This window comes from Crinia signifera, chromosome 2, assembly GCF_055691185.1.
Source record: "Crinia signifera chromosome 2, ASM5569118v1, whole genome shotgun sequence".
Lineage (NCBI taxonomy): Eukaryota > Metazoa > Chordata > Amphibia > Anura > Myobatrachidae > Crinia > Crinia signifera.
In genome coordinates, this window is record NC_139218.1 from 1,717,241 (window position 1) to 1,729,473 (window position 12,233).

A 12,233-nucleotide genomic window follows, 5' to 3' on the forward strand; every position below is an offset into this window, starting at 1 on the left:
GACCCAGCCTGGTCTCCATAACGGAGACCAGTGTCCTCAGCTCGGCTGCAGAAAAGGGTGCTGCTCTGCCATAAGCCGCCATCTTAGCAATGGCACAAATCAAACAATCATGTGCTGTCATTGGTTGATCAGAGTGATATTTGGTATTAACTTTATTGTTCATTTGTACACTAACAGCGTGTATGCGCCCGAACAGACGGCTAACCCATTGCATCGCACACCCATCCTAAACAGTGTAAAATATGATGGTAACATATTATATCTAATCTATAACATTCACCAAACATGGGTATAAGCAACAGGTGAAATAGTGTGCATCTCTAGACACTTACACCTAACTCCACATGCTGCCATGTGTACACTTACCTTCTACTGGCCCCTACTACAGAGGTGGAATGAAAAGTAGCTAGCATCTAACCTGAATGTGGAGTGCTTTCACATGTGATTTGGATGCTAGCACTGATTACTTGTGGCTAAGTGGTGGACTGGATTGACATATGGAATGAGTAGTGTCAGTTGTACTACATAGCAAACAAGTGCACAGTACAGAAGTACATTCAAATATACATTGCATGTCTGACCTCAGTTGTATTTGGTCATTGGTGTTGGAATCTGCATTTAGCAAATAAATCAGACTTACTGAGTTTTCCATGTTTTTGGGAAATATTTTTCAACACCAAGGGGCGGGACGTATGCGCCGCACGGTTGACGCTGGCGTACGGGACGTGGCCGTACGGAACGCAGGTTGCAGCTGATTAACGCCAATTACAGAAACAGTATTTAAAGTTGTCCTAGAAAGGCAAACAGTTGTTGCAAACATGCCAGGCTCAGAGTCAGAAGAAGACCAGGTGGTGCAGAATCTCTTGGCACGCATGGAGGCCAACACCACCTATGTCCCCCTCAACCCAGAGGACCCAGATGGCCCATCAACATCAGGCCAATCAGCAGCTGGGCCATCCTCAGCTTCAGCAGAATCATTGGGAACACAGCAGGTGGCTTCCCAACAGAGTAGCCAGCCCAGCACTTCAGGTACAGCAACCGGTGGCCGTGGCCGTGGCAGTGCCCGTGGCCGCAGTGGGGCAACACGGGAACCAACAACACGAAACATGGCATATGAACCGCGGGAGCTTGACATCCTGGTGACCCGGGCACGTGATTTAATTGAGTGTCCAGCGGTGAAGTTGACACACACAAGGAGGTGGAAGATCTGGGAGGAGATAACGGCGGAGATTAATGCAGTGGCTCCACAAGTTCGTCAGACGGAGCACGTTAAGAAGAGGCAAGTACATGTGTGTAACATTTGAGTAGGACAAGTCCAGTAATGTTTACATTCAATATTAGATGGAGTTGGGCAATGGGTGTTCACGTTGCTTGGAGGCACAGACATGTTGGCCATGACATTGAATTGATAGTTATTGGAGGGTGACTGTTTTTGTATCTTATAAGGGTTGGTTTGCAAAATGAATATAATGTAAGTTTGGTGTCAGTAGGCACATGTTGTATTATGTTTCAGATTGCAATGGGTGCTACAGCAAACATGAGGAGTTACATGTATTAATATGTACACTTTGATTGCAGGTGGCACGACTTCAAAGGCAACCTCAAGAAGAAATTGACCGAGCGGTGGCAACACAGCCAGACCTCTGGGGCTGGCCCCATGCCATCCAAGCTGGAGCTCACCCCCCTGGAAGAGATGGCCCAGTGCTGTATTGCAGTGGAGGAGGTCCGGGGGGTGAGCACTATAGACAGCGAGTCCCCAGCGGAAGTGATGGCTTCTACTCTTGAAGGTAATTATTTGCCAGGCCATAAGTAGTTGTTTTAAATTTTGCATGGAATGTGTGGTAATTGGAATTTTCTTGTTCAACAGCATCGCCACCGCTTGGTCAAGATTCTCTTGAGGAGGTTGTGGAGTCTGTGCCACCTGGCCCCAGTAGCAGGCCCGTGCAGCAGCCGCCGGGATTGTCTGCGGCTGAATTGTCCATGTGGGGCCGTGTGCTGGATAGTATTGTGCAGCAGGGAGAGTCAGCATTCGAGCGGGTGCGTAGGGCCGAGGAGGTGCTGCAGGGTTTGACCACCAGCCAGCAGAGTATTGCTGAGAGCCTGCAGGCTATGAGTGCCAGCCAGCAAGCTATGGCTGGCAGCCACCAAGCTATTGCTGGTAGCCTGCAGGTGCTGGCTGATCAAGCCCTGCGGCAAAACGACCTCCTCCTCCGCCATAATGAACTTATGGTGGAGCTAGTTAACAGCAATAGGGCCCTAATGTCACCCGCTTCGGGTGCATTACCAACCTCATCACTCCCTGCTGCCAGAGGGGGAAGAAGATCCACCCCCTCACCAGCATGTGCTCCACATGAGGCACCATCTGACTCTGGCCGTGGACGAGGCCGAAGAGCTGCTGCACGTGGCAAGGTGCCTGCCAGGGGCAAACGTGCTCGCAAATGAACTTGTGTCCCCATTAATCTCCTCCGTTATGTCTTCCCAAATCTTCCATTGAGCTGTGTGTGTCAGCATCCTGTGTCCAAATCCGTGCCCAGGGTCACCACTTTTGCCCGCGGTTCAAATGTCATGTTTGGTTCACCTGTTGCCCTGTTTCGGCTACCATTACTGTGTGCTGTACTTGAAGTGTTGGTGCTGTACTTTTGTTGTGAAGCCACCTGATGTGTTCCCAATGATTCTGCTGTGGCTATTTATTATATATTATGTCATTTTTGTCCTGGTATGGTACCATTTGTTTTGTTATGGTTTTGAAATTTGTACCAAAGTTTGTTTAATAAATTTTATGTTGGCCCCCCAAATGTCTGTATTAATTGATACATGCACAAGTGCCATGTGTATTAGTATTATTAATATTAAGTTGTGTTGATTATTTGCAGTGTAAAAGTGTGTGACAAGTGCAGCATGTAATGTTCCCTTTAAGCTGCAATGCTTCCAATTGTAGCAGTGAGAAGCGTGTAATTAACAAGTAATGGGTAAAGTATGTGATTGTATTGTGTTCAGGTGACATTGATTGAGGTGCGTTCGTCCTGATTAGGCGTTCCGTTTGCCTAGCGCATGACCGAGTGGTGTCCGCAAAGCAAGAGTAACCTTTTGTACACCGCACATTTCTTCCCTTTTTGCTCGCGTGCATTCGGCGTGCTGTACGAATGCACGCCTACCAAAATGTGTGTACTCCCCCGTGTCCGCCCATGTTTCCGCCCAGTTTAGCCCACTTTGAAACTACGCCCCTGTGTCATTCCGCATGACGCCCATAACACACCCATATTGGCCGAATGATTGCGGTGCACATTTCTGTACTGTATTAGTGAGAACAAGTACGGAGACCATGCGTGGCACATGCGCGTAGCGTTCTCCACGCATGCGCAGACGGCTAAAAAACGCCATCCGAAAGAATTCGGAAAAGTCCGCACCGATCAGAATAAGGGCCTTTAAGACATTAATCAATGTTGAAGTTTTAATAGAGTGTGCTGGAAGCTCTTTGCAGGGCACCATAACACACTATTAAAACTTCAACATTGATTAATGTCTTAAAGTGATGCCTCTAAAGTGTTGGGCAGTGAGGCATTAAACACACATTAGTTAAAACAGCAGGCAAAGGGTTACAGGGTCTCTCATATACTTCTTCTTGCGATTGTTTGGACGGGAGTACATCGGACGTCGCAAGTAAAATTGTACATATGTGTACGCGCAGAACGGTCGTATGTTTTTGACGGCCGAACGTGTATTCGGTCGATCGAACGGTCGCAAGAAAAATGAAATTGTACATATGTGTACCCAGCTTTACTCTGCTCAAACTGTCAGATAAACCTGAGCAGATAACGCCCCCTTTCTCCTTATATATGTTCACCACTGTCCTAACCCATAGACGAGCGGTCCAGTTCGATATGGGTGGATTATAGTCTCTTACATATATTTAGAGGGGTACTTTGAGATTTAATCTCAATGTTAAAAATCTGATCGCACAGTGGCACAGTGTGGACCTGCTATGTATTAGACTACACTTACATTGTACAAATTACGTGGTGTGTACACACAATCCAATCCACATATCTTGTGGTTGGTCTGCACACTCACATACAATTGACTTTGTTATAAAAACTACTTCTATCTTTCCCTTTCTGATACTCATTCAGAGTTCACTCATTGGCGGTAAACAAAGGGCAAGGTGCCGACAGTAGTAACCCCTAAGAGCTGTCAGGATTCGGAGACACGGAGCTTAGACGCTGAACCTCCCTCTCCGCTGTATTGTACATGAGAGGAACCAGTAAGTGTTAGTGGCTAGTCCTGTACACGCTCCCCTTTTATTCTTTATCCTTTCCCTTCATTAAATAATATAGACTTTTTCGGCAAGCAGAAGAAACTCATGTTGCATCCAATATAAGTTATATATGATGCCACACAGCAGGTAATCTGCCCCGAAAACGATATCTTTTCCTACTTGCACTATCCATTCCAATTTCCAGTAATACAACCTCAGCTTCAGTGTAACTTTTTCAACATTCTTTTGTTACACACTTGATACAGAATATCTAACTCTAGACATACTAGACTACAGGGACATCTCAAACTTATTAAAGTGGTAAAACATTTCTACCCACATCGTTTATAATCGATATTAATATTTCTTCGCCAGCACGGTTATCTTACCAGATTTTTGCACTACACGCTTTGGTAGAGCGTATGAAATAGTGGCACAATAATCTGACACTGTATGTATTTCTATGTGATGTATGTTTCTTTTATCCAATTTGAATAAAATATTTTAAACATAGTATTGATTTAGAAAGCAGTGCCCCAGCCAAAAAGAGTTTCTTTTCTTCCTTCTCTCCAGGGAATATAGACTGTAAGCTCCACGGGGCAGGGACTGATGTGAATGGTCAAATATTCTCTGTGCAGCGCTGCGGAATCTGTGTGCGCTATATAAGAAACTGCTAATAAATAATAAATAAATATGCACACATAGCACACAACACACACACACATAGCACACCTCACACACTTTCACATTGGACAGATACACACAACAAAACACACACATAACACACCACATGCAGTACAACACAAACCCATATACACTACAACACACACCCAAAAACAGTACAACAAACACACAGAACACACCCACTTAAACATTGTGCAGATACAAAAACACACAGAACACACACACAAGCATTGCCAGGATACGCACAGCACACTACACACACATATATATATGTAGCACATCTCACATTCGGAAGATACACATAACACAACACACACACATAACACACCACTCACGGTACAACACACCCACATTCACTGCAACACGCACACAAAACACACATTTAAACACTGCACAGATACACAAAGGCACAACACACACATACACATACTGTATATACATAGCACACCTCACACACTTACGCATTGGACAAATACATACAACACAACACACACTACAACACACACACAAAAACAGTACAACACACACAAACACATAAAAAAAGAATTTGCCGTTTATTTATCAGTCTGTACCGGCAAATAAAAACTGTACTTAATGTACCGTTTTTTCTTTTTTTCCCATATCCGTCTCTGCGCTCCCCGGCCAGTTGCACTGAGAAATCTTTGTCCTGCCCAATGCACCCGTTGATCAATATAAAGTGGGTACACTGCACTCACCCTGTTAGTCTGTTGGATGTTAGGCACTGCTCTGCCTTAATGTTTGGTCGATGGGCATGAGCGCTGCATGTATTTGTTTGAATGTTATGAGTGTAAGAAGTTGAAGAATAAGACTGAGATGAAGATTTGTCACGTTATAGTGTACAATTTACTCAATAAATTGTGAAATAAATATGTGTACATAGAAGTACAATCAAGAAATGAAAGTAGGATTAAAAAAAATCTGATTCAAACTGATAATTGTTTGGATGCGGGTGGGTTGCGAAACAAATCTATAGGTGGAGGGGGTATGGATATTGTGGGCATAATTGGTGTTTGGTACACGTACAGGGGGTCCCCAGACCCCAGTTGATGAGAAATTTTCACTACAGTGTCACCGTAGGGGGATTTCCAATTGGGGTTCAGGTGGTCTTTTAGGGACCCCTTTAAAATCCCGTTGCTCTCTTCTCCTGGAGCCTACAGACCCTCAGTTATTGACTATCATTAAGGGAGAGCGTAGGCTCAAGGAGAAGAGACCTACAGGATTGTAAAGGGTCCCTAAAAGACCACCTGGACCCCATTTGGGAATCCCGATATGGTGACACTGTGACTGTGACACTATAGTGAAAATCCAATCAATTGAGGACCCCCTGTAGGTGTACCAAACACCAATTATGCCCACAATATCCATACCCCCACCTATAGATTTGTTTCACAACCCACCCCATCCAAACAATTATCAGTTTGAATCAGAACTTATTTTTTAATCCTACTTTCATTTCTTGATTGTATTTCTATGTACACTTATATGTGCACGTACCAAGAGGACCTTATCTTAGTCCTGAGTCTAGGTGGATCCAACACCCATCCTGACAGTGAGATTTTGGTCCTTATTCTAGTTCACTCTTTCTGACAAAATCCTTCTTAGATGGGCAAAACCATGTGCACTGCAGGGGGGGGGGGGCAGATGTAACATGTGCAGAGAGAATTAGATTTGGGTGAGTAATTTTGTTTCTGTGCAGGGAATGACTGCTTTATTTTTACACTGCAATATAGATCTCACTTTGAAGTAAAACCCCACCCAAATCTAATTCTCTCTGCACATGTTACATCTGCCCCACCTGCAGTGCACATGGTTTTGTCCATCTAAGAAGGCTTTTGTCACAAAGAATGAACCAAAATAAGGCCCCATGTGCACTGCAGGGGGGCAGATAAAAAATGAGCAGAGAGAATTAGATTTGGGTGAGTTATTTTGTTTCTGTGCAGGGTAAATACTGGATGCTTTATTTTTACACTGCAATATAGATCTCACTTTGAAGTAAAACCCCACCCAAATCTAATTCTCTCTGCACAAGTAACATCTGCCCCACCTGCAGTGCACATGGTTTTGTCCATCTAAGAAGGATTTTGTCAGAAAGAGTGAACTAGAAAAAGGCCCTTTATCTATTATTGATTTTTACAGTTATTATGTCTGCAAATATATTAATTATATGTGTGTGTTTTTATTAAAACAATTTGTATCCATATCCCATGGTGTTTATTCCTTCTCAAAAATAGCGCTGCGCCCCTTTTCTTTTTTCCTAAACAGAAAGAATAGCTTTTCCTTGAATAAAGAAAATTGTGGCATTTCTGGGTGGTTCCATACTTGTAGTATGGTCTTTTTGGCAGCAGAACCAAAAATTATTTTTACAACCACTTGATATCCGTTGTCCCTGTGGCAAAATACGTAATGTCGTTCATTCTGAGGTAAAAGGGACATCATTTCCTAATTTATCTAGGGCATGCCTACAGACAGTGATATATATCAGAGTTGTTCACTTGACACCTTGGACAACTATGCGACGGGGATGAACCCATTAAATAGGCCCTGTGTGGGCTAATATATGTACTATGATAGCTCTCTATAAAAGCTAGCAGGTATCATACAATAAGCGGTACTTATGTATTATCTGGGCTCCCATGTTAAATGCACCCCATTTTTTCATACCCCTACTATCCAATTCTGCATGGAGTTGATTTTATATAGTGTGGCGAGCGCAGCGAGCCACCGTGCCCGAAGCGTGGCGAGCGCAGCGAGCCCCGCAAGGGGACGCGGTCTCATAAGAAAAACGGGAGCCCAGATATTACATAAGTACCCAATAAGCTTTATACAGATTTTTCAACAAGGATTTCACTGTTAAATCTGGAAAATGATTTAACCATTGAGGTAAGCCTGTCCTATTATTTTCATATTCAATTAAGTCCCGTAACACCTTGTATTGTCTAGATATCGCCTTACTATCAAGTGGAGAGATAGAGAATTCGATTTGGGTGGGGTTTTACTTGAAAGTGAGATCTATATTGCAGTGTAAAAATAAAGCAGACAGTATTTACCCTGCACAGGAACAAAATAACTCACCCAAATCTAACTCTCTCTGCACATGTTACATCTGCCCCACCTGCAGTGCACATGGTTTTGTCCACTTGAGAAGGATTTTGCCCTCTGCGAGTGAACCAAAATAAGGGTCACATTGTTGTGCTTGATAAAATGCAAAGGGGGATGCTTAAAAAAACTCAAATTTTTCTCAATTCCCTGTTTAAATGTAATAGGATTTTTAGTGGCTACGTCCACCAAGCAACCTATAGAATTAAGCCCCCTAGCTGACCACTGTGGAAAGAGATTCCCCCGCTTTACCATGTTGAAAAATCTGGGTTATGTATCCATGTAAGATATAAAGATGTGTGAGCATTTAACTCTTTCTTATATCTCATGATTGTTTGGTAGACCATAGTAGGGATTATCTCGTATTTCTCTTGGTATCGCTTAACCATGGATATGGAGAAAAGAAGTTAAGTTAAAACCTTGCAAAAAATTTCCTCCAATACAGGGTCAGTATAGATACTAGTATTATGTAGTCTTTAAGATGTCAGAACAGTGCTGCATGGTTGTAATGTGCTAGATTTGGAAAATGAATACCCCCATTAAGAACTGGTTGTTGTACCCTATGCCAGGGGTTCCCAATCTTTTTCTAATCACGGCACCCTAGAGTATCAGAATTTTTCCAAGGCACCCCTAGGCCCCCCAAAAAATATATCATATAAAGTAGATTGTGTGTATATGTGCTTCTTAGGTTCAGTTATGTGGTAAAGGGCAGGATTTGGTTCTGATTGTACACATTTTATGATTGGCAGCCACCAGCACTGGTTTTATCCAGAAATAATTGATCATAAAGAATTTGAATTGGTCCTGGATGACCAACCCGATGCACCCCTGCAAGTGTCCTGAGGCACCCCAGGGATCCTAGGCACACAGTTTGGGAACCACTGCCCTTTGCAATACTATTCTATGTCTTTTTTTTATTCCAAATAACTTTACCGAAGGAGGAATTAATTAATTTCGTATCTTCCTTGGTTAACAAAAGAGGAAGAGATTAAAATAAATATAATAATCTCGGAAAAGATACCATTTTAAGGAGACTGGCCCTGCCCATATAGGAGACTGGCCCTGCCCATATAGGAGAGCTGAGGACGATCCCAAACATTCAAGGCCTGTAACAGGGTTTTAAATGCTGTCAATATATTCTGTTGATAGAGCAGCAAGGGGGGTTTTGGTAACCAATACTCCTAAATATGAAAAACTACCGCTAGCCCAAGCAAAGGGACGCCTACGTGCTAGTAGGGACGATAAGATCCTGGTCATAGGTACAGAGCAACCAATTATCCAAATTGATTTTAAGTCCAGAGATTTCACCAAAATTTTGTATTATCGACATGAGATGAAATTTTGACATTTTAGATTCAGACATGTAAATCAGAACATCATCAGCAAAAGCTGTTACCTTATTTTCCATAGATCCAATCTTAATACCATGGAGATTATCATCCTGTTGAAGTAACTGAAGGAGAGGATTAAGGGCTAGATGAAATAACATTGGGGACAGTGGACATCCTTGCCTGGTGCCTCTGCCCATTCTGACCTCTGTACTACGCTGAAAGTCATCCCTGGGGAGTCGAAAAAGTATCTGATCAAACCAATAAAATCCTGCTCAAAAGTTTGACGTTGTAATACCTCAAACAAATGTTGCCATAATATATAATCAGAGGCTTTATGAGTATCTAAACTTAATAGAAAATTAGAATGATTAAAATTCTGTGATGAAGAAATTGTAACTGCTATTGCCGTTCTTACGCCCTTAACAGAATGTCTGTTCTTAACTAAACCAAGCTGATTCGGAGTTACAAGGTCTGGAAGATTAGTCTGCAATCTATTGCCCCTTATTTTTGCTAAGATTTTGAAATCAAGACTTAAAGTAATTGGCCTATAAGACGAAATGAGTTGTGGGTTTTGATTAGGTTTAATTAAAAAAATGGTATTGGCCGCATTAAATGTCGGGTAACTAGAAGATTGTCTATGGATTAATCAATATAAATCCAGCAGAATTGGAAGATCATGTTTAAGTATTTTAAAGTATTCACTAGTGTACCCATCTGGGCCCAGAGCCTTATTGGCCGATAGGCCCGATATGGTATCTTGTAATTCCTCCATGTCACGACCACCATCTCAGCTACCCTGGCTCCCTGTGCTGTCCTGGTCCCACAGACCTCTGATATGTTACCATCTGTCATGGCGCTAACCTCCGCTGCTGATGCCCATGACGGCTGTCTGTGTTCTGGCACTCTGTCACCGCCAGGTGACAGTTGTGGTGTGCAGTCTCCTGCCATGCAGGCTCCGGGTGGCGTGAGGCACATGCCGCGATGATGGTGTCCGTATCATGTTAGGCCTCAGGCTGGGAAGCGCCGGCTGCAGTACCTCCGCGTATGTTCTGCGCCGGCTGGTTTCTGACGTTGCAGCTGGCGGCAGCCATCTTCCTGGTTTCCACAGCCTATGCTACGCAGCTCCAAAGTGTGATGTCACACGCGCAGCCAATCACCGCTCAGCTCTACCCTTAAAATCTGACTAGCCGGGCCAGACCGGCAGTCCGTACAATTATGTCTACCCGCTAACATCATTGGTCAGTCCTGGCTATCCCTGTGGTATCCATTACAGGCATCTATCGTCTCTTGGTGAAAGTCTATCCTGATCTTCCTGCTGATCGTCTACTGCTCTCCCATATCTTCCACAGGAATCCTCTGCCGCCTATTAGGACAAGGACAAGGTTAACCCCCCAAAGGGTGTCATCTTCTTCCTTCATTCCTGATGGTTATTATCCGTGGTCGCATCCCTGGTCCTGCAGCTACGATCTCATTCAGCACAGATTTCAACTGGACTTCATCTTATTCTCATTCCCTTCTTCATCCAATCGTCCAATCATCCAATTCTTCATCCAATTATCCAATAATCCAATATTTCATCCAATCATCCAATCTTTCATTCAATCATCCAACCCTCCAATCATCCAATCATTCAACTTCTCAATCAAACTTCAAGCTCTTTCAATAAGTTTTGTTTATTATTGACTTCTTCCAATTTATCAATATCTACAGTAATTCATTGTGCCATCATTTATATCTTGTACCGCAGTATCTTCATTAAAAAAGGTTTAATTTTATTCAATTGCTTCACTCCAGTCTGTCGTTCATGCAACAGCCCTACATTAAAGCGCCCAGCCTCCGTTACACTCCGGCTGGTGCTTCACGAAACGTGACACTCCATAGCTTTATGCTTATTTAGGATGCCAATCTGATCTTCCGATAACTTGGATAAGTTTTCTTTATTCATAAGATTTTCCTGTAATTGATCGAAAAATTGGAACTGAACTATATAAACGTTTGTAATACGATTGAAAGTTAGTTTAGATTTCAGAGGATGTAATGCCCCCATCATGGGATTCTTAATCATAGTGATGTCATTCCGTTTCCAACCAGGTTTGGACATATTAGCTAACCATTTACCTGACTTTTTTTCCCCATTTAAAAAATGTATTTTTCATGTGATCCAATTAATATTTAGATTGGGACAACAAATAAGTCTCCAGAAGACGTCTGGCCTGCTTATAGAAGACAAAATTATCTTCCGTTGAAAAATCCTCATATTATTTCAAAGCAGAAGCCAACGCCTCCTGGAGAGTACAAAATGTAGATCTTTCTTCTTTACGCCTATTTGAGATATAACTAATAATATGCCCCCTCATCACTACCTCAGACATCTCCAAAAATAATGTTGAATTATCTAAATGTAGAATATTGTCATCAACAAATCCCTTCCATTTATAGGATAGAAACAGTTTAAAATCTTCAGATTGTGACAAATATGTTGGGAAGCGCCAGGCAAGTGAAAATGATCTAGGTGAAAGATACGATATCAAAAAACTAATTAGACCATGATCTGAAACTACAATATCCCCCAGGGACGATGTAGTCTATTCTCGACAGCTGTCACGATCTGATCACATGATGGATCGAATGAATCATGCCTCCTGTTATTATAATAATAATTATTATTATTGTTATGTGTGCTATCAATGTATTTCTTCTGTACTGGTGAACTGTAACCCAAAGGGAGGATGCTATGAGATTGTTTCTGGATTCCCTCAGAGTGACCATCTGTAGAGTTCTCCTAAGTTAAGGTCTGAAGACCCCTCATAAATCAGATTGAGGGTTAGATCCACATGGTCCAGAGC

At 42.7% G+C, this 12,233-nt stretch overlaps 1 long non-coding RNA gene across 1 annotated transcript in view; it reads left to right on the top strand.

Moving 5' to 3' along the window:
- LOC146058644 (uncharacterized) overlaps positions 1–11,136 on the top strand; it is a 46,142-nt gene extending 35,006 nt beyond the window's left edge. Inside the window, exon 3 of the long non-coding RNA XR_014469878.1 lies at positions 10,737–11,136. This is a non-coding gene — a long non-coding RNA (uncharacterized LOC146058644). The remainder of the gene's footprint in view (positions 1–10,736) is intronic.
- Positions 11,137–12,233: the final 1,097 nt, after the last annotated feature.